We start from the raw sequence: 20,882 nt of genomic DNA on the forward strand, positions 1-20,882 counted from the left end.
ATGCTCAAGGCAGCTTTCTTTGTAATAGGCAAAAACTGGAAACCACATAAACGTCCAAGACCAGGTGAATGGATTAATAAATTGTCATATATCCATACAATGGAATACTATTCAGCAATATTAGGGAAAGAATGATTGATAAATGCAACAAACTGTATGAACCTCAAAATCATTAGGTGGAATGGAAAAACACTGGTAAAAAGAAGTACATACTCTACAATTCAATTTATTTAAAACTCTAGAAAAATCTCAAACTATTCTGTGGTGACAGAATGTAAATAAGTGGTTTCCTGAGGATGGAAATAGAAGGAAGGATGGACTACAAAGGAGCAAGAGGAAACTTTTGGTGGTAACAGGAATGTCTATCTTGATTCATTGTGTATACATATGTCAAAGTGGACTTTAAATAGGCGCTGTTTATTGTACATAAGTTATACCTCAATAAAGCTATTTTTTAAATAGATCTTTATTGGAGTATAATTGCTTCACAATACCATGTTAGTTTCTGTTGCACAACAAAGCGAATCAGCCATATGCATACACATGTCCTCATATCCCCTGCCTCTTGCGTCTCCCTCCCACCCTCCCTATCCCACCCCTCTAGGTCATCACGAAGCACCGAGCTGATCTCCCTGTGCTACGCGGCTGCTTCCCACCAGCCAACTATTTTACATTCGGTAGTGTATATATGTCCATGCTACTCTCACTTTGCCTCAGCTTCACCCTCCCACCCCATGTCATTGAGTCCATTCTCTGTGTCTCCCTCTTTATTCCTGCCCTGCATCTAGGTTCATCAGTACCTTTTTTTTTTTTTTTAGATTCCTTATATATGTGTTAGCATACGGTATTTGTTTTTCTTTTTCTGACTTACTTCATTCTGTATGACAGACTCTAGGTCCATCCACTCAATAAAGCTATTTTTAAAAGGTCAATGTCTGAGAAAAGATTAGGTCTTAGTAAAGCAGTGGTCAGGGCAAGAGTGGATAGAGCTATCTGTGTAGCATGAGGAAAATGACCTGGGGCATCCTCTCAGAGCACTGAGCACAGTGGTGCCCAAAGGCAGTAGCACATTATCCCAAGGTCACAACAAGACCATGATGGATAAAGCAGACACCTTGTGCAGTGAGAAATCAGACATGGAGGTGGAGCAAAAATTGTCGGTAACAGTTTAAATACCTGCAGAGAACAGCAATCAATCAGCCTACTCCTAGCTGAAACTAGAAGCAGAGTATTGTATGCAAAGTTAACTGTCTTAGTGCGGTCAGGCTGCTGTAACAAAATACCACAGACTGGGAATCTTACAAACAACAGAAGTTTATTTCTCACAGTTCTGGAGGCTGGAAGCCTGAGATCAGGGTACCAGCTCGGTTGGGTGGGGTCCTTTTCCTGGCTCATAGCTGGTGCCTTCTCTCTGTGCCATCACATGGCGACATGGTGGAAGGGGTAACAGATGGATTTCTCTCTCTCTCTTTTTTTTTTTCTAATTTCCTTTTTTTTTCTTTTTTCATTTTTTTTTCCAACTCCGAGTGGCTTACGCCATCTTAGTTCCCCGACCAGGGATTGAACCCCGTCCACGGCAGTGAAAACGCCAAGTCCTAACCACTGGGCCACCAGGGAATTCCCTGGCTCTCTTTTTTTTTTTAATAAAACACTAATACTATTCGTGAGGGCTACAGCCTCGTGACTTAAGCACCTCCCAAAGACTCCACCTCCCAATACTATCATTTTTGGGGGCTAGGATTTCAACATATGAATTTTGGAGGGACACAAACATTTAGACCATAACAACAGCTAAGGCTACTACAGAGGAGATATCAGTCCATTTGGGAAGGAAAAATAGGCATGGGGGCCCAAGGACAAGCATTACTAGCAGAATTTATACATCATCAGCATATTCGTTATCTAATGGTGGGGAATAATTTTAAGACAAAATTAGCAGATTAAAACAACAGGCATTTAACATCTCACGGATTCTGTGGTTTGAGGCTGGCTCAGCTGAGTCCTCTGCAGTAAAGTCTTCAGCCCATGTGTCAGCTGAGGCTGTGGTCTCTTCTGAGGCTCTACGAGCAAAAGATCTGTTTCCTCACTCACATGACTGTTGGCAGCGTCCGGTTCCTTGTGGTCTTCGGACTGAGGACCTTAGTTTCTTGCCGGCAGTCAGCCAGAGCCCACCTTGAGCTACTTGTCACGTGACCTTCTCCTTAGGGCAGCTCACAACACGGAAGCTTGCTTCTTCAAAGCCTAAAGGGAGTGAGAGTCTTCACACAAGATGAATGCTACAGTCTTACACACTGTCACCATGTTCATCCTATCACCTTTGCTACATTCTGCTGGTTAGAACGTCCCACTCATACTCAAGGGGAGGAAGTTACACAAAAGCATGGATACCGAGAGTTGGGGATCATGGAGATCACCCCAGCACTGTCTGCCACCCTTGGTGAGCAGGGAGCTGTGGCTCAGGGCAGATCATGTGAAACGGAGACTGCAGAAGGCCATACACTGGCAGCTCATCTTAAGTGTCCCATCCAGAATAGTATTATTCACTGTAGTGACTGTAAAAAGCAACTGAAAGGTAAAAATGAGGTTAACCCAGCAACTAGGGTACCAAAGGGGAAGCTACCGCAACAGGGCTGTGATAGGGGGTTCATCGGCACGTTTTATCAAGGAATGTGCAAATATCCAAGTGCAAGGCCGTGTTCAGTCGCAGAGTTTAGACCTCCTCGGAGACCAGGGAGCAACCTGCCTTGGAGCCAGCAAAGCACAGTGAAGGGGAACGGGAACCATCGCAGCAATGCAGGGGTATATCCACAGATCGTCTTTTTCACTTTTAGCGAATGCAAAGCCAATTACTCAGGAAAGGTCAGGCCATCCCAGAAACTAGAGGACAGAGGGGAGGCTAGGCACGATATGGCTTTAACATTAAAAAAACTTCCAAACCCCATATGAGAACAATAGAAAGCACCAAGGACGGGCTCCAGGTGCAGGGACCCCCTCCCTCGGACAAGAGGCAGAACTCTGTGTGTGGGAAGAGCAACCAGTGGGGGCTGAGGACGGCTATGCTCTCCAATCACACCTGAACCCCCCAGAGAGCAGGGGCGAGTGCCCTGGGGAAATGCAAGCTGTACTCAAATGCTGTGAATACGTAGTTCAGGGGGGCAGAGCATCCCAGCTCCTAAAAGAGATGCTCTGCTTGGGTGGGGTGAATACAAAGAAGAGGGTAGAGGTCAGATCAGCAAAAGGGAGTTAGCCGATCTGGGAAGAGCAGGAAACTGGCGTGGGGAGCCAGGGATTTCAGAGGCAAGACTCACAGCGCAGAGAGAGGGAAATGACAAACTTCTTTTGAGATGTACGGTGGGGAGGTGGCCCCTCAAAGTCTGCTCTTACTCAGTTCGATCCCCTTGGAAAGCAGCCTGTATCCACCCTAACATCAGAAACATTGGTTAACGGAGACCTACCTGAGGTCCCTTTAGCAGGCCAACACCCCAGGAGGAGGGGGCACTCACTCTGTGTCCCCAGCTTCCCTACACAGTTCCCCATTGGAAAAGCAGGCCAGACTCAGCAGTGTAAGTGCTGTGTGTCTGTGCAGAGAGCCGAGAGTCCTGGACGGGGGAGAGCTTCCCCGGAGCAGGTGGCGATGGTGTGTGTGTGTATGGTGGGGGGAGCCCTGTGGTCACAGCAGTTCTTTAGTAATTGTCCCAAACCCCATCTGCTTAGTTTAGTGAATTAGGCATTAGCAAACAAAAATGCCAAAGAGGCATTAGTGAAAGGGAACATGAGGCCAGGCCAGCAACCAGAGGACTGAAAAGCAGAAAATAGTTTCTTACTTGATCTCTTTGGGAAGCCCAGCGAAGCAGACAAACCATAAACTGGGAGAGCTGGGCCAGCCTTTCAGAGGAGCATAAATAAGGTCGGTGGACAGAGGGATGTCTCTCCGAGCCATCTGAGCTCCCGCCGTGATGGTGGAGAGCAAGGGGGGTCTCTCCTCAGTGCAGAGGAGGAGGGGTAACTGATGCCGGGAGACTCAGTGACCCCCCCCAGCACCCCACCCCACCGCCCTGTTCCCCGCAGCATCACACACATGGGAGAGAGCAGACTCTCTCGCTCTGGTGTGATGAACCTATCAGAGGACCTGGCAGGACCCACACAGCTCCTGTGAGAGCAGAGATCACGAGGCCCCCTGGACACCAGAGTGACTGAAAGAGCAAAAGGGATCCAGGACCACACACGTCCCTCACATACAGAGAGGAGCGAGCACTCCTCACGTGCAGGGCAAAGCAAAATTTGGCAAAACACTGTACAAATCTCAGTGACACAATTAATCCCCTCCGGGGGCAAAGAAAGTGGCCCCCACATTTTTCTTAGTCTCTCAAGGCACATCCCAGGTTGCCAAAGTCAACCAGCTTCAGGGTCTGAGGCCTCTTGGGCTCAAGATTTCTTGTCCATGTTTGTACTTTTTGCTTCCCACTCCCACACCAGCCATTCATCAGCCTGACCCTGTACAGTGGACCTGGCTCCTGACCGGGTCACCCTCGGTCAATTTCCAAGCTCGGGGGCCCTAAGGCACTTGGGCTGACTTTCTGGTTCAACCCTTGGCCTCCAGATTGGACCGAGATCCATACATGACCTCAGACCTCCTGTGCTTCTGGTCTCTCCAGGTACTACTGTTGGGGAAATACAGGCAGACCTCACTTTATTGTGCTTTGCAGTTACTGTATTTTTTTATAAATTGAAGGTTTGTGGCAACCCTGCATTGAGCAATTCTATTGGTGCCGTTTCCCCAGCAACATTTGCTCACTTGGTGTCTCTGGGTCACATTTGGTAATTCTCACAGTATTTCAAATTTTTTCATTATAATTATATTTGCTACGGTGAGACTACAGTATAGTGTAAACATAACTTTTATATGCACTAGGAAACCAAAATAATTCGTGTGACTTGCTTTATTGTGATATTGGCTTTATTGTGGTGGTCTGGAACCGAACAGGCAATACCTCTGAGGTAAGCCTGTATAATTAAACACGAAAATCTCCTCTCAACCTAGAAAACCCGTCTTCAAAGGTACTAGAGAAAGAAAATAATTTTATATTGAATAAACATTAAACAAGAATGTGATGCATGTCACAGGCAACCCACTACAGGAATTGTAGAGACAGAAAGAGAGCTACTCTTTTATAAAGCTAAATGGCGTTTAGAACTCATTCCACTATGTAGGTTTTGCAGTTTGGAGTCAGGTGGGGTTAGGTCCACAATTCTCCCAGGAGATGGCTTCCAGGTCCTTGAGGAGACATTCCTGAGTTGTGAGACTGGCAAGAGGTTTATCTGGCCACTATAAAACTTACATACATTTGAAAAGTACAGAGGAAGAAGTTCTGAAGGAAAAACAATTCTCCTTATTTTCAACAAGGCGAATTGTTTTGTTTGGTTTCTGGCAAATTATGCTCAGAGATTGAGACTGTCTTTACCAATAATTTATTTAACACAGGTTCACTGAGGGAATTATAGTAATTTCACAAGCCAACAGCATACAGGATAATCTCTCTTAATGAACCAATAAAGAAATACTCCAAACCAATTATAGATTAATCGCACTATGGTTCTTGGCAAGGGGGAGATGAAAGGAATAAAGTCCAAATTTAGTTGAGCTGCACCTTTCTACAGTAGGTTCTCGAAAGAGTGGGCTTAGCCAACCACAAGCTGAAGAGCTGACGTCCAGCTGCCTGCACAAAGCAAAAGTCCCCTGTTGCTAGGGCACGTTGCTAGAGAAGGAAGACACCATGTTGGCAGGCACAGTGATCTCCCTCTCAGGCCACTGCAGGGTTTTCACCACTGCAGGCAGAGTCGCTTTGTCCAGGCAGGAGCTAATCCCCATCCCCACCCCCGCAAGGTCTTCAGAGAACTATTTAGATCAGCAAAGAGTCGCCTGGCCCAGACCAAACACTCTGGAGATGCTGTTCACACCTCTTGGCATTTAAAGCTTAAATGTTCCCCAGCCATAGTCGCTCCTCCTCGTGCTGTTTAAGCCCCCAGCAGTGCTTGTTAGTAGTTGAACTACTGTGTGCTTATTGACAACCACAGATGTCCGTGACATCCCGACACAGCTCCCTCAATGTAAACAACTTCCCTCTTAGAGCAAAACAGCTTCATTCTTACATCAAAACAAGTGGGTTTGAAATCATATCAATCAATACACAAGAAGTAAGCCTCTTCTTTTTCATTTGTATTTGCCCTTCTACTTCCCATGTTTATTCTGTTTCATGCCATAGGGACAAATCCCAACTACCTGACAGCTTTTCCCAGTGCTAGACGCTGAATGGCTAGCTCCTCCCAACCACACAAAGTGGGAAAATGGGTCTCCACCCACCTCTCAGTGAGGTATGACTTGTTTGGGACCAGAATTTTGGTTGAGAAAGGAACCACACTGACAGAAGATGTCCTGTGTCAAAGGGCACAGTGACAGGTTGCAGAGTTGTGTCACCTCTTCACCATGACCACTCGAGTGCTAGAAACAGCAGCTACCTTTGCCCAGCCCTCTCCAGGGGCCACAGTGGACACTACCTCGCCCCTTTGACATTTGGCTCTTCCCCTCACACAGACCTCTGGGAATTGCATGGCTACGGATTTGGGGTCTGATTTGTGAGTTCCAGGCCATCTTTGCTTCTTGGAGTTGAGAAAGTGTACTATGGCTTCCTGCACGGATCCCAGACATTTTCTACTTCTCTGGCTCCACATTTGCTCTGAGGCCTGTCCAACAACATTTGACCGAAGAAGAGGCAGAATCCCCGTGTGATAGGACGACTCACCGATGGGGGGAAGAGGACAGATAGACCATGTAGTAGGGTTGGAATCACCTCAGAGCCCAGGGAGCGATTCCCTTGGGACAAATGGGTGCAAAACCCAAGAGCTGTGAGTACATGGGTCAGGAAGACTCTGTAACCAATTGCCTTAAATAGATGAGAAGAGTTCCTCTGCATTATTCAATATAAACATGGAGGCCCGTCAATAGAGGTTATCGTGAAGAGTGGGAACGGTCCATATGACCACTGGGCATTTTTAAAGGAGACCCACCCCAGGTCACATTTCCAGGCCAAAACTGCAGTGGGGGAGGAACCGCTGTGTCCCCACGTTCCCCCAAAATTACCTGTGGAAAAGCCAGCCAGTCTCAGTTGCAGGCGTACCCTGGGACTCCGCAGAAACCATGTGTCCTGGGCTGGGTAAGTTGCCAGAAAGAACTTCCCACGAGGGTGACAAAGAAGTAGGGTCATAGCAGTTCCTTAAAAAGTGACCAGAGTGAGTCATTCTTTAGTAATCCTATTCAGATTAGTGAATGAAAAAGTAATATTGCAGAGGAAAGCTGGGGCCCTGGTGGTAACTGGTGCACCGAAAGAGAGATCACCCACAGCGAAGCTGGGACAGAGGAATTGAAGCGATCCTTCAGGGTATGGAAAGAACCAGCACTGCCTCGAGGGGATAATGCTCACTGACAGACTCCCGACACCTGCAGAGAGCAGAGAGCACCCATCCCACCTTCCCACAGAGATGGCTGGAGAAGACGGCACACCTGCTTTCTTCAGAACATCTGGTATCTGTTGAGGAGGAAGGAGAACTTCTTGCACGTGACCCACATGCCACTTTTCCCAGGCAGTGGACAACCCTCTCTCCCCCGGTTTGGAAGCGTTCTTCCCAATCTTAGGCCTGTGAGGATGGTCTACCCATAGTCATGAGACCGGGTGAGCCCCAGGTGTGAAGGGGCTCCAAGATCCCAGCTTTGTTCAAAACCAAATGTCAGACAAGTGCTGCTAGCGGAAAGCTGTGTTTTGTAGGCTAAATGGTCCAAAGACTGGGGAGGGGGGCATCGGTGGTACGAGGACATCCTACTCTCTCCCACTGGGGTGCATGGGCGCAGCAGCCTCCAAGACGGGGTTCACATACTCTGTCTCAGAAACTCAGTCCCAACAAAGAGGCCAAAGCTGGGGTGGCGGAGTTTCCTCTTGTCTTCCTCGGCCAACCTAATTGTTGATGGCAGGGCCCTCACTTGCACTTCCCTCAATTTGAAGAGGAGAGAGCATCCATCATACAACATGTGACCCAAATACCGTGATGGCAGCAAGACAGCCAAGTGAATATTCAAGAACAAAGTAGACGGCAGCTTTCTAACAGTGACTCTGGAGAAGAGTAGAAGGCAGTATTTCATACCGTCAAGCCAGGAGTGGAGTGAACAGCAATCCTCACCAGCTTAGGGGTAAGAGCAGTGGCACAAAGTAGAAGGTTCCAGCCATGTTTCTATCCTTTGAAGGTACTGCCATAACAGAGATGAATAGGACATTGTAAAGCAGAGAATTATTATTTGTCTTTGATCCAATATTAAGTTGGAGACCAGGGGCAAGTGTTCATTTCTACATCTGGATTTTTCTCTGCACCACTGCCAGACATACCCCTTTTATCCAGCTTGTCCAAATAGACAGAAAACTCTCCTGAATCTACCCTAATGGTGAGTTTTGGCTTTGGATCAGGACTTTTTGCTTTAAAAAGTATTTTCTGATGTACATTTGTTTCACCAGTGGGCCTCTTCCACAGATGAACTTCTCTCCTGGCCCTACAACCCCTTGCCCCACCCCTGTGGTCTTAGAAGCTCACAAAGGTAGCCCCATCCCATCCCATCAGTTCCCGAACAATCCTAGACCTCAGTTCTTTCCGCATCAGGCTGGCTCACACAGAGAGCAGGGACGTCTAGTGAATGATGGGCTCATGTAGGGCTGGGCCACCACTTCCCCCAGGGCCTGCCTAGTGGGGAGCAGCAGGGACAGTGCTCCTTAGGAAAAGAGCAAGAGTGAGCTTCTCCCCTCACTCCCACCGTGACGGACTTGTCCCCACTGCCCTTGGGCATGGCTCTCTGCTTGGACCCTGGGTCTCTTCCTTGGACTCAGGTCATCCTGGGCTTCTGGGCACATTGATGCTGCCTCCACGTAAATACCTGCTCCCTCTGGACCAATCCTATATCACCTGCCATTTCCAGCACTCCCAGAAGGCTGCCCCCAGCTCCCAGGAAGGGGATTAGAGTGGGCAAGCAGGACCAAGGCAGTGGAGAGAGAGCCCTGAGGGGACCATGGTCACTTGCTGGGACAGTCCAGCTATCGCCCAGATGGGGAGCAGAGAGTGAGTCCCTCCAGTGGGGTGACCGGACCCTCAGGGAATGCCGGGGCCGGGCCTTCAGATCTGCCAGTACCTCATAGTCGTGGCCCTGCCGTGGGACTCTGCTTAAGCACAGGTCTCACCGACCCCATGGCCTGACGTTTCTGCAGGCAGAAGGGGCCCTTCTGTCCCAGCCCCATCCCCACAGGTCCTAGCCCTCAATGAGGCCCTTACTCTTGGCTCGCTATAATGTGCTGGGCTTTTCCTGGCCTCAGGAGCCCCGCCTCGCAGCCGGCACCTCCAAGCGATGCCCAGGTGCAGCCCTCCCCGTCTGTCTCCTGACTCTGCCCACCCTTAGAGCAGGATCGAGGTCAGACCCCACCCCAGCATGTGCACCCCCCTACCCAGGCAGGTGGGAAGAGCACACAGCCTCCCCGGTCCTCACATGGGCACCTCCAGCCACCCAGGAGCCGATTCCGTCGGCTCTCCCTTCCTCAGCCTCAGCCTCTGGCCTCAGCCAGGTGTCTCCCACTGCGCGTCCCCTGCCACCTCCTGCTCTGCTCCTGCGTTTCCACCGCCCCGAGCTCAGGGCTCACTCAGCATCTGGGCCCAGGCACAGCCTGTGTCTTCCGGTCCAGCGTTCTCGGCACCCACGTTTGTCCCAGGCCTGAGGCTGCCTCTGGGTCTGCAGACTGCACCCCATCGCACGCCCCGCTCCCTGAACCCACTTCCCCAGCCCCGCCAGGGAGGCCCATTCCAGCCCTTCTGCTGCCCTCCCCACCCACCCAGGCAGGAGGAGGGTGCCCTGACGGGGCCTGCCCACGAAGGCCAGCGCTACAGGCCCTCCCTCTGGCTGGAGAGCCCCTGGGGCCCATGACTGAGCCGCCCGACCTTCACAAACAGCCGGCCTCCACAGCCCACGCTCCCTCCCACCGAGGCAGTGGATGACCGACCAGAACGCCCAAGGGCTTGCCCCCGACCCCGAGCACTCGGAGGCAGTCTCACTGCCCCCTGCACCAGACTGGCTGACCTCCCCACTGGCCCGCTGACAGTGGCAGAAGCCCCTGACCGCCTCCAGTCACCGTCACCATCTCCAGGCTGTGTTCCACCTCGGCCACTGGGAACCCAGCTGGACCTGGGGCCCTCTGCTCCTTCTACAGAGCAGTCCTCAAGGCTACCCCGGTCCAGCTTCTCCCTTGCCCCGCACACACCCCCAGCAGCTCATTAATGTTCACACTGATAATGGGGTCACAGTGACACCCAGAGGGCCTGAGGGAAGGCGATTCCTCAGAGACCCTCGGCCATTCGTTTGGTAAGACATATTTCCTGGGCCCCTCTCCGTGGCTGACCCCAAGGTGGGCCCTGGGCACACACCCCTGTAGACCAGTCAGAGGAGCCCATACAGAACATGTGAGAGCAGAATAGGTGCAAGGTTTGTGGGAGGGCCCAGCCAGCAGGAAAGCGACCCCTGACGCACCCAGGAAGTAATCTGGGCTCTGGGTGCTATGGCTACCTCAGGGTCCAAGGTCGACTCAGAACAACCTGACCGCCCAGACCAGCAGAGGCATAGGTGGCCTTTCCAGTTCCCAGAGACTGGCAACCAAAGGTTGCTTTTTTACATGCTGTAGGTTAAAAAGAAATGTCAGGGCACATGTGACAAGAATTCCAGTGAATGCGCCAGACACAGCTGGAAAGTAATTCCATCGATGCTCTGAAAGTGCATTCAATGCAAGTTTTCTGGAAGGTCTTGTTAAAGCCGTTTCCTGGTGAATATCATGGCAGATCTGAGCACTTTTAAAAGCATCTTTTATTCAGATGTCATGCAAAACCTTGACGCAGACCCTGTGTAGTGTTTTCCATCCTGCTTTTCCTACCTCCCTCTACAACAGATTTTTGTGCCCAGAAGTGCGGAGGGCAGAGCACCAGCCTGGGAGCTCAAAGGCCAGGTTGGGGTTCCAGCTCCACAGCTCACCAGCTATGGGGACGTGGGCATGTCACCGTGCCTCTCTGCACCTGTCTCCTGGTCTGCCCCACGGGCACAGTAATGGAGGCCCCGGGAAAGCAACATCCCAATTCTTATTGATGTTTTGAGACCAGCAGATTCATTTTTCTTATGTATCTAGTTTCTCACTTTCTATGACTTCATGATGATGGCAACTCTCCACGTACATGCCACCTGCGAATTACTGCAGTTTGACCTTGCACTGCTGGATGCCCTTTCCCCAGTGTCAAATTTAATAAAAAGCCAGACTTTATCACCCTGGGAATCACAGCGAAATGGCTAAAGCAGAGGCTCTACAACCTCACGTTGACACCCACTCCCCTCACTCCCTTCCTGTGCCCCAAGTCCTCCCTTTTCTTCCCCTTATCTTGTGCCTGTTGGCAATCTGTATGTCTTCTTTGGAGAAGTGTCTATTTAGGTCTTCTGCCCATTTTTTCATTGGGTTGTTTGTTTTTTTGATATTGAGTTGCATGAGCTCTTTGTATACTTTGGAAATTAAGCCCTTGATAAATTAGGAGTATGATATTAGCAGATACACATCATTATATATAAAACAAACAACAAAGATTTACTGTATAGCACAGAGAATAATATTCAATATCTTGTAATAAACTATAATGGAAAAGAGTCAAATATATATATATAACTGAATCACATTGCTCTACACCTGAAACTAACACAATATTGTAAATCAACTATACTTCAGTTTAAAAAAAATACACAACTGGCTGTGCACGGGTGCTGTCCCTGTGTCTCAAGGCCTTGGCAACACAACACCCTCCAGCGGTTTCTGATGTAGTTCACGGAATCCACCAGGAGATGGCGCTGCTCCACTAGCGCCGGCCAGCCTCGGGCTGGAGCGTGGAGCTTTCCCCCAGCTTTGGCAGAATTCGCTTTCTGTAAATGAACAAACCATGAGGACGAGATATATAGGTTTTCGAGTTATACGAGGTGCAAGATCTTGGGCAAATAAGAACCTATGAACTGATTACGTGCTTCCGATTTCCATGCACGCTACAACAAGACTTGCAGATGCATCCGGCGGGCAGGGCATCCCAGTAAGTCACCAGGGACTTTTCAGAACACCATCAGTACTGGAGATGGGCCGTCCCATCTTTAAACCAGGCGCACGGCGGTTGGAGCAGGCTTGGGAGGGGGAAACCAGCTGGGCTCGAACCCGGCGTCTTCAGGTTACGAGCGGAGTCACTTTGGCCAGGTCCTTCAGGCTCTCTGCGCTTCGCTTCCTTCATCTGCGAGATGATTAGTAATTCCCAGGTTCTCTGAGGAATCGGTGAACTAACGCACATCAGTCAGTGAACACTGAGCGCGGTGGCAGACACGTGGGAGCAGTTCGTACACGAGGACTCGCCTTTATTAGTGATCAGCCTGATTCGGAGCTGGTCGGACGAGCTGCTCAGTCTCAGGACGTCACAAGGCAGCAGTGCGTCAGGGTCGAGGGTGCAAACTGTCGTTGGACACAGCAGCTCTACCACTTAATCAGGGCGGCGGCATGGCCCTGGCCTCTCTGAGCCGCAGCGCCGTGACTGGTCCAATTGGCGTGGGCAGCACGCAGCTGGCGGGCTGTCGCGGGGTCCTAGGCGGCCGCGAGCGTGGGGAGGGCCTGGCTCGTGGGAAGGGCTGGGTGGGTGGCGGCTGCCGTGGGAACCCGGCCGCAGGGGCGGCGGCGCCGCGCACCGCCCGGAACCAAAGGTCTCCTTCTGCCTGGTCCGCGCCTCGTTCCCCCAGTTCTCGTCCGCTCGCCCTCAGTTGCACAGAGGGGGTAGCCGAGCTCCAAAGGGAGAAAGAGAAAACAGGAAACACAGGCGATTCTATCCATCAACATTTCCCCGGATTTGGAAAAGACAAAGCCACCCTGTGACTTTGATGGCGGTACTACCGCTGAAATCCGCGGTGAGCCTCCCTCAAGCTCACAGCCTGCCTCTGCTGGCTCCCAGCTTTGCTGGAAACGTCCAGAGGCCTAGTTCGCCGGAACCTTTAACCTCCCGCCGCCTCTTAGGGCTGTCTCTCCTCGCCAGTGCCTCTGGGAGGACAACTGAAGGCTGGGAGCTCCGCTAGATTCCTGCCCTCACTCGGTTCTGCCCTCTGCCTACACCAATCCCCATCTAGGCGCTGTCCATCACCTGTGTCTCCCAAGGAGCATATGGATTTGCTCTGCCTCTTATGCCACAGAGGTCTTAAAACTGCAAAGTCAGCCACATTTTTTTCCCTCTGGAAACCTTATGGAACTCTAGACTACTATGCCTCACCTGGCTCTGGGGGTCTTTGTCCCCACTACCCAGTTAAAATACACCTGTCCTAGCATCCCTTTCCCTCAAGAATACCTTCTGCTTTCTAATTCAAGTTGGTATTTTATCCTGACCGTTATAGTTCTCACTGTAGTTCTCAATCATGAAAGCTGATTGGCATTCTAGTTTGTAGATCAGTCTCTGGTGAGTATGCCTCAATTTTTGACTCTTGCAAAAATGAGTTCATTACCCTGCAATGTCAAGAACCAGCCCTTAGTGGTGACCAAGCAGGTTCTGATCATAGATCTAGCCGCCTATGGCACACTTAAGTGTTCAAAGTCAAACTGTTCCAAGTTGAGTTTGTCTTTTCTAAAAACCAAAGATACCCTTCTTTTCTTTCTTGGTTCCCTATCTTGGGTGGTGTCACCACCATCCATTCCAAAATCAGGAGTCATTTCTGAGTCGGCTGTGTCCTTCTCTCCCATGTACCCAGTTAGTAAGACTCCCTTTCGTGTGGTTTCTGGCTTCCATCCCCCCCATCAGCCTTACCTTGGTTTAGATACAAACTATTTCGCTGTTGACTCTCTACAAGCTTCCTGTCACTTTCTACCTGTTCCCAGGTTTTCAGCCCCCACTCCCAACCAATGCCAAGTTCACCCTCCTTACGCCAGATAATGTGGTTCAAGGAAACCATAAATACAGCCATTCCATTCTCCTCTCAACATCTTTCAACAAATCTCAAAGTTTAGGATTGAGCCACATCTCCAGAGCACCTCTGACCCCTTCTCTCTGAGTCCAATTTCCAATGCACATTGCACAATAACAAGCTTAACGGAGCACTTCATGTTCAGAAGGGCCTGAATTTGCAGTTGCTCTCCAAGGCAGATTGCATTTCACAAACATCATGAAAATGATCAAACACGTGGAAGTTGAAAAATAATACAGAGAAACTTCATGTCCTCATCATCTATGTACAATAAGTATCAACCCATAGTCAATCGGACTTGGTCTCTGCCCCCTCCTCTTTCCTACCACCATGCAATTATTTTAAAACCAATCCCATACATCCTATATGAGTCTGTATAGGAAATTGCTTTCAAAAAGCAATCTGGAAAGCCTTATGAATAACACTAAATATGCAATTTTCAGATCTGTTGCATTCATCCATTTTATTGGCTTGTGAAATACTTCAGACATCCCCCATGCAGGAATACATTTTTGAGTTTCTAGGTCCATGAAGGATATCCAGCCCAATAGGAGAAGAAACCTTTGCAGGTGACTCCAGCTGATCCAAGCAAGTGTATTAGGCCATGTGGTGCAGTGCATGAGGATGCTGTACTGCATATCAGGCTGCTGTATGAAGCCTATGGGAAGCCGCCAGATGAGAGTCTTCCTGGTGTATACTAGTGTTCTAGAGGAGGCACGTGCTCTCTTCACCTTTTCATTGCCTCCCTTGGCTTGATACTAGGCCCTGATACTAGGAGACTAAATGCCCCACCATGAGATACCAGGTCCCCCAAGCTGCCCTGCATAACTTGTGATTCCCAAGGTTTAACACTTTATTAAGGAAAGAAAGGGAGTAGGGAAATTAATAGATCCCTATGAGAAATGATCCTTTGGGCCACGACATGAAGGCCACACATACATATTTAAGGACTATAGGAGCATTGAGGGAAACCTCCTGACCCTGCTAAGGTAAGACAGAGTTAGAGTGACTGGTATGGTCTTACACATGATCATATAAGAAGTCAGGAGGTTCTGACACAAAAAGCAAAAGGAGCAAAAGCAAAAATAAACAAGCGGGACCATATTAAACTAAAAGGCTTCTGCACAGCAAAGGAAACCATCAACAAAATGAAAAGGCAACCTACTGAATGGGAGAAAATACTTGCATATATCTGATAAAGGGCTAAAATCCAAAATATATACACAAATCCCACACGACTCAAGAGCAGAAAAGTGAATCATGCCATTAAAAATGGGCAAAAGATCTGAATAGACATTTTTCCAAAGAAGATATAGAGATAGGCAACAGGTACATGAAAAGATGCTCTACGTTATTAATCATGAGGGAAATGCAAATCAAAACCACAATGAGGTGACTTCCCTGGCTGTCAGTGGTTAGGACTCCGGGCTCTCACTGCCAAGGGTCAGGTTCAATCCCTGGTGGGGGAAATAAGATCCTCCAAGCCAAAAAAAAACGAAACAAAAAAACAAACAAACAAAAACACAATGAGATGTCACCTCACATCTGTGAGAATGGCCATTATCATAAAGACTAGAAATAACAAGTATCGGGAAGATGTGGAGAAAAGGAAACTTTGTACACCGTTGGTGGGAATGTAAATTGGTGCAGCCACTATGGAAAACAGTATGGAGGTTCCTCCAAAAAAAAAAAAAAAGTAAAAATAGAACTACCGTATGATCCAGCAATTCCACTCCTGGGTACATATGTAAGAAAGGGGGGGGGGGAGAGAGGGAGAAAGAAAGAAAAGAAAGAAAGAAAGAAAGAAAGAAAGAAAGGGAGAGAGAGAGAGAGAGAGAGGGAGGTAGGGAGGGAGGGAGGAAGGAAGGAAGGAAGGAAGGAAGGAAGGAAGGAAGAAGGAAGGAAGGAAGGAAGGAAGGAAGGAAGGAAGAAGGAAGGAAGGAAGGAAAGAAAGAAAGAAAGAAAGAAAGGAAGGAAGGAAGGAAGGAAGAATGAAAGAAAGAAGGAAGGAAGGAAGGAAGAAAGGGAGAGAGAGAGAAGGAGGGAGGGAGGGAGGAAGGAAGGGAGGAAAGAAAGAAAGAAAACATACAAACCTGAAAAGATACATGCAGCCCTTTCCCGAGTGTCTTGGAGGAGACAAACCCAGTTGGCAGAGGAAATTGTAAAATACTTATGTTTTTCCAATAAAATGTGTATGTTGGAAAAGCTCCCACTTGTAGATGTTATTATTCACAATGACTTCAAGAATGATCGATGAAGATGTGGCTCTGTGTGTGCATCATACGGCGTACCAGGCGGGGCTCTGAGCTCGGTAATCTGGGGTATTGATGTCAGGGGGTCAGTGGCAGGGTGAGGGGTCTCCAGGCTGGGATTGAAGTTCTCCCCTTGTTAAGGTAAGAAAGGTAGTAGGTAATCTGACACCTTCCTATGTGAAGTGATCCTTTTGGCCTCTACATGAGGACCACAGATACATGTTCAGATATTGTGAAGGTGGTGGGCAGTTCCTGCTAGAGTGAGGCGGAGTTAGGGTGACCAGCCCGGCTCTGCAGAAGATCACGTCAAAAGTCATCAGAATCAAAACTGGAACCAGCAAGCATGCAGTTAATTCCTGGTCCAGCCTGCATTAGAATTTTGGTACCTTAAGTCTGAAGCGTTTCTCACCGGACCACACTACCTGGTTTTATAAAGTCTCGGTAAAGGCAGAATCCAGAGAGGCAGGTCAGTGAAAGATTATTTGTGGCACTGTCCCTTTAAAATGTCAATACATTTTCCATCACTTGTATAAAATTTCCAATTAACTAAAATTGCATGCTTTCTGTACATGTTTTCTGGTTTAAACATTCATCAAATAGCCTTATCATTGTGGTCATGAAAATCTCCCCCATGGGAAAGGAGAGCAAGACTGTGATGATCTGTCCTGACTGAAGACGTGCCCGCTGGGTGGGTGGGTTAGGGTTAGGGTCGCTCTCTGGGGTTCTATGAAGATCTTGGGCTGCAGGTGTTAGCAAGCCTATTCTTGTCATCCGGTCTAGAGGGCCCCAAGCTGCAACATGTCACGTCCTGCCTGCGGGGCTCCTCAGCATGTGAAGGTCAAGGAAGCCCTTCTGTTCTCCCATGGCAGCTGGCATTTATTGATATCACTATTATTACTACCTCCATGTTAAGGAACAGGTAGCCCACCAGGCTGCTCCCACCCACCTACGCTCATCCACACCCACAGCCAGCATAACGTGCTCATAATGTGTGCCCCTCTCCACACGGATTCTCAGAAATGCTGTTCTGGGTGGTGACTCCACTTCAACACCAACACAGTCACTGGTGGCCACAGATGGCATTCTCAAGCTTTGATGGGAATCCAGCAATGAATCTTTGTCATAGTTCGGATGAGGCTGACAATGCCCAGCTCCTCTGTTTGTCATTTTTCCCCTCTCCAGTCCCACCAGTCATCGATTATTATCAAAATGTCTGAAAGCTATGACGACTTCAGGCTGCAGTTTTTGAGCATCATGTAAATGACTGGGGACACCTAGCGGCTTGGGGAGAACGCAGCTGCTTGCCCTCTGGATTAACTTTAAAAGAGACAGATCAGACCCAGCACAATTCCTGCTTACGATAAGACAGGTTAAGAGAGCTTGGGGGCTTTCCTGGTGGCGCAGTGGTTGAGAATCTGCCTGCCAATGCAGGGGACACGGGTTCGAGCCCTGGTCTGGGAAGATCCCACATGCCGTGGAGCAACTGGGCCCGTGAGCCACAACTACTGAGCCTGCGCGTCTGGAGCGTGTGCTCCGCAACAAGAGAGGCCGCGACGGTGAGAAGCCCGCGCACCGCGATGAAGAGTGGCCCCCGCTCGCCTCAACTAGAGAAAGCCCTCACACAGAAACGAAGACCCAACACAGCCAAAAAAATAAATATATAAAAAAAAAGAGAGAGAGAGAGAGCTTGGAAAGAGCTCTGTTTAAGTGGGGTCACTACCCTCAGAGAGAAAACCAGGAAAGGGATTCAGAACATGAATCCAGCCCAGGGGCAATCACAGCAATTTTGAGAAGAAGGGAGCGTACCTTTAGAGTCTCACTGCCTATCCTGTAGGGATCCCCATCACTTCCCATCTGTGTCCTAGGCCCAGATACATGGCTCATCACTTTAAATGATAGAACTACAGCTCCCAAATTCTTTCAGGGAATACTAGACCTATGAGATATTAATCACTGTTCTGTAAAGAAAGTACTCCCTTGAGCAGTATGTTTGGAAAACTCTTTATATTGCGCTATATCCTTCTTTGGGTGATAGACAATGTCCACGAGCACTGAAGACTCCAAGAAGCCTTCTTGTACTGTACCTCTCCTCTCACTCTTCACCTTCCCCTTTCTCTTCTTCTTTTTTTCCTCCTTCCCCTCCTCTCCCTCCTATTCACATTCCTCTTCCTTCCCAAGAAGGTATCTGGATACAGAGGGAGCTTATATAATTGCAGAAAAAGGGCGGATCTGTCCCCTCTGCTCGCTCAGCGTCCTTGGTCTTTGGATGCTGGCCATGGTATAACTGACTCTGGCTGGCTATAGGCACACACCAGCGATGCTGGTGTCTGGCTGCTGTGTGGCTTCCAATAAGGAGGGATGCACACTTGGGCCATCCTCTTCCCTCTCCCAGGCTTCTACTTGTCAACCAAGACTCTTCTCAGCATTTCTATGGAGTCTCTTTCTGAAGCCTGTAGCTGGAACTCATTCATGCTACAAATAAGCCACGGCGAACCCAAGGGCACCATCTCAGGATCTCTCCTAAATGTCAGGCTGTCATTTCTGACCTCTTGTTGCCTCATCTTGTTGGTGGGAGGCACTGAGTGGATGTCTCCATCCCAGAGTTCCAGGCAGGATATGGGGCCAGGTGTCATTCTGCCCCAGGATTCCCACCGTGTCCTGAATCTCTGTTCCTGTTTCCTGTCCTGGTATTCTCCCCTTCCTTTCCAAGTCTCTCAACACCTTGCCTTTTCTCTCCAGCGTTACCGCATACAGTTATACAGGTCTGTGTACCTGGGGAGAAGCTCCTGAGAGAGCCTGGTGCTTGACGTGCAATATGATGGGAGCCACGGAGCCCCCAAGGGTGGAGTCAGGCACATCTGGGCAGGCCAGGGGCTTGGGTGGAGGAGTGAGGTAACGGGGCAGGGGTGGGGCCGACAGGTCCAAAACCCTGCAAAGCGTCTCTTGGGAGCTCCGAAATCCAGTGGGAAGGAGAAAAGCAGGGAGGGAGGCGGCACCCACAGCACTAAGCATGCTGGGAAGAAAACAAGCAAATTCTCTATATTTCAAAATGTAAAAGTTGGAGGATGAATGAAAAGGTTAAAAGTTGGGGGATAGGCTAAAGAGAAAACACTGTACTCAGGTTGCTAAATTCTCAGGAAGGCATAGATTAACATCTGTGAAGCTGCTTTGCACATATACAGATTGCACAAATTAGTTAGTGGATGGTGGATGGTGGGAGCCGCGTTTCTCACTGTTGGTGAGGAAAGTTCTAGTTAAACAAGAAGGGACAGTGATTCATATGGTAATGGATTAGAGCTGGAGACACCAGTATGAAGTCACATTTATCTTAATATAGACACAGATAGATAGATGTAGAAATATTTATAGATAAGTGTGTATTCAAGTTACATTAGTTTCCTATTGCTGCTGTAACAAATTACCACGAAATTCGTGGCTTAAAACAAACACATTGTTTTTCCCTTCGCCTTCTGAGGTCAGAAGTCTAAATTCAAGTTGCTATTAGGGCTTCATTCCTTCTGGAAGCTTTAGGCAAGAATCCACTTCCTTGCCTTTTTCAGCTTCCAGAGGCCGCCTGCATTCCTTGGTTCATGACCCCTTCCTGGCATCATTCCAGCTTCTTGCTTCCATAGTAACATCTCCTACTACTCACCCTGCTCCTCCTTTCTCTCTGTTATAAGGACTTGCGGTGAGTTCAGGGATTTGGGAGGTGATGAAGGAAGAGACAGGACCACGAGAGGCAGTAGCACACAAGCTTTCTTTGGGCCGCACGTGGAAAGGGTTGTATGAGAGGGGAAGTCCCACCCAGCAAGAGACCTTCCAGGGAAAGAAGCATGGGCCACCACCCAGATGCGACTAGGGCGAGGGAATTTCCAAGGAAGATGGGGAAGTCAGAGAGGGGACTTCTTACATGTCTAGGCGATGTCACTCAGCAGCTTAGTGGGCAGTCTCCGGGTCCGACTGCATCTGCTGAGGGTCTTTCATAGCCCCAGGATTTGACTTACTTGATGTTGAGTGAAGTTTTGTGGAGTATATAAAGTAGGTAGGCTCTAAATGGCTTTAAAAATATGTTTTTTGTACTATATTTAAAACAGTTGGATGTATGAGAATTTGAGTTGGGCTTTAGGCTAATGGTGACAGCCTGCTGTGAAAAAGTTAACGACAAAGGGGCTTGCCTGGAGGAACCGCCTGCAGCTGACAACAGGACAAAATGAGAAAGGAAACAGCAGTGGTTACCAGAGGGCAGACTTACCTCCCTTAACTTGCTTACTTTTCTCTAAAGCCCCGAAGCAGCAGATTGTAATCTTTTTGGTGGTTTTGAGAATCCGATGAAAGCCATGGATTCACTTCTAGAAAAATACGATACACATCCAATTCTGCATCCAATTTCCAAAAGGAATGTCCAAGCCCATCTATGGACCGTCTAGAAATGTGCTGTCCAATATTGTAGCCACTAGGCCCATGTGGACACAAGTCAAAATTTACTCAAATAAAAAATTCAGCTGCTAGCCACATTTCAAGTACTCGACAGCCATCGGATCAGAGAC

This window comes from Balaenoptera acutorostrata, chromosome X (genome assembly GCF_949987535.1).
Source record: "Balaenoptera acutorostrata chromosome X, mBalAcu1.1, whole genome shotgun sequence".
Classification (NCBI taxonomy): Eukaryota; Metazoa; Chordata; class Mammalia; order Artiodactyla; family Balaenopteridae; genus Balaenoptera; species Balaenoptera acutorostrata.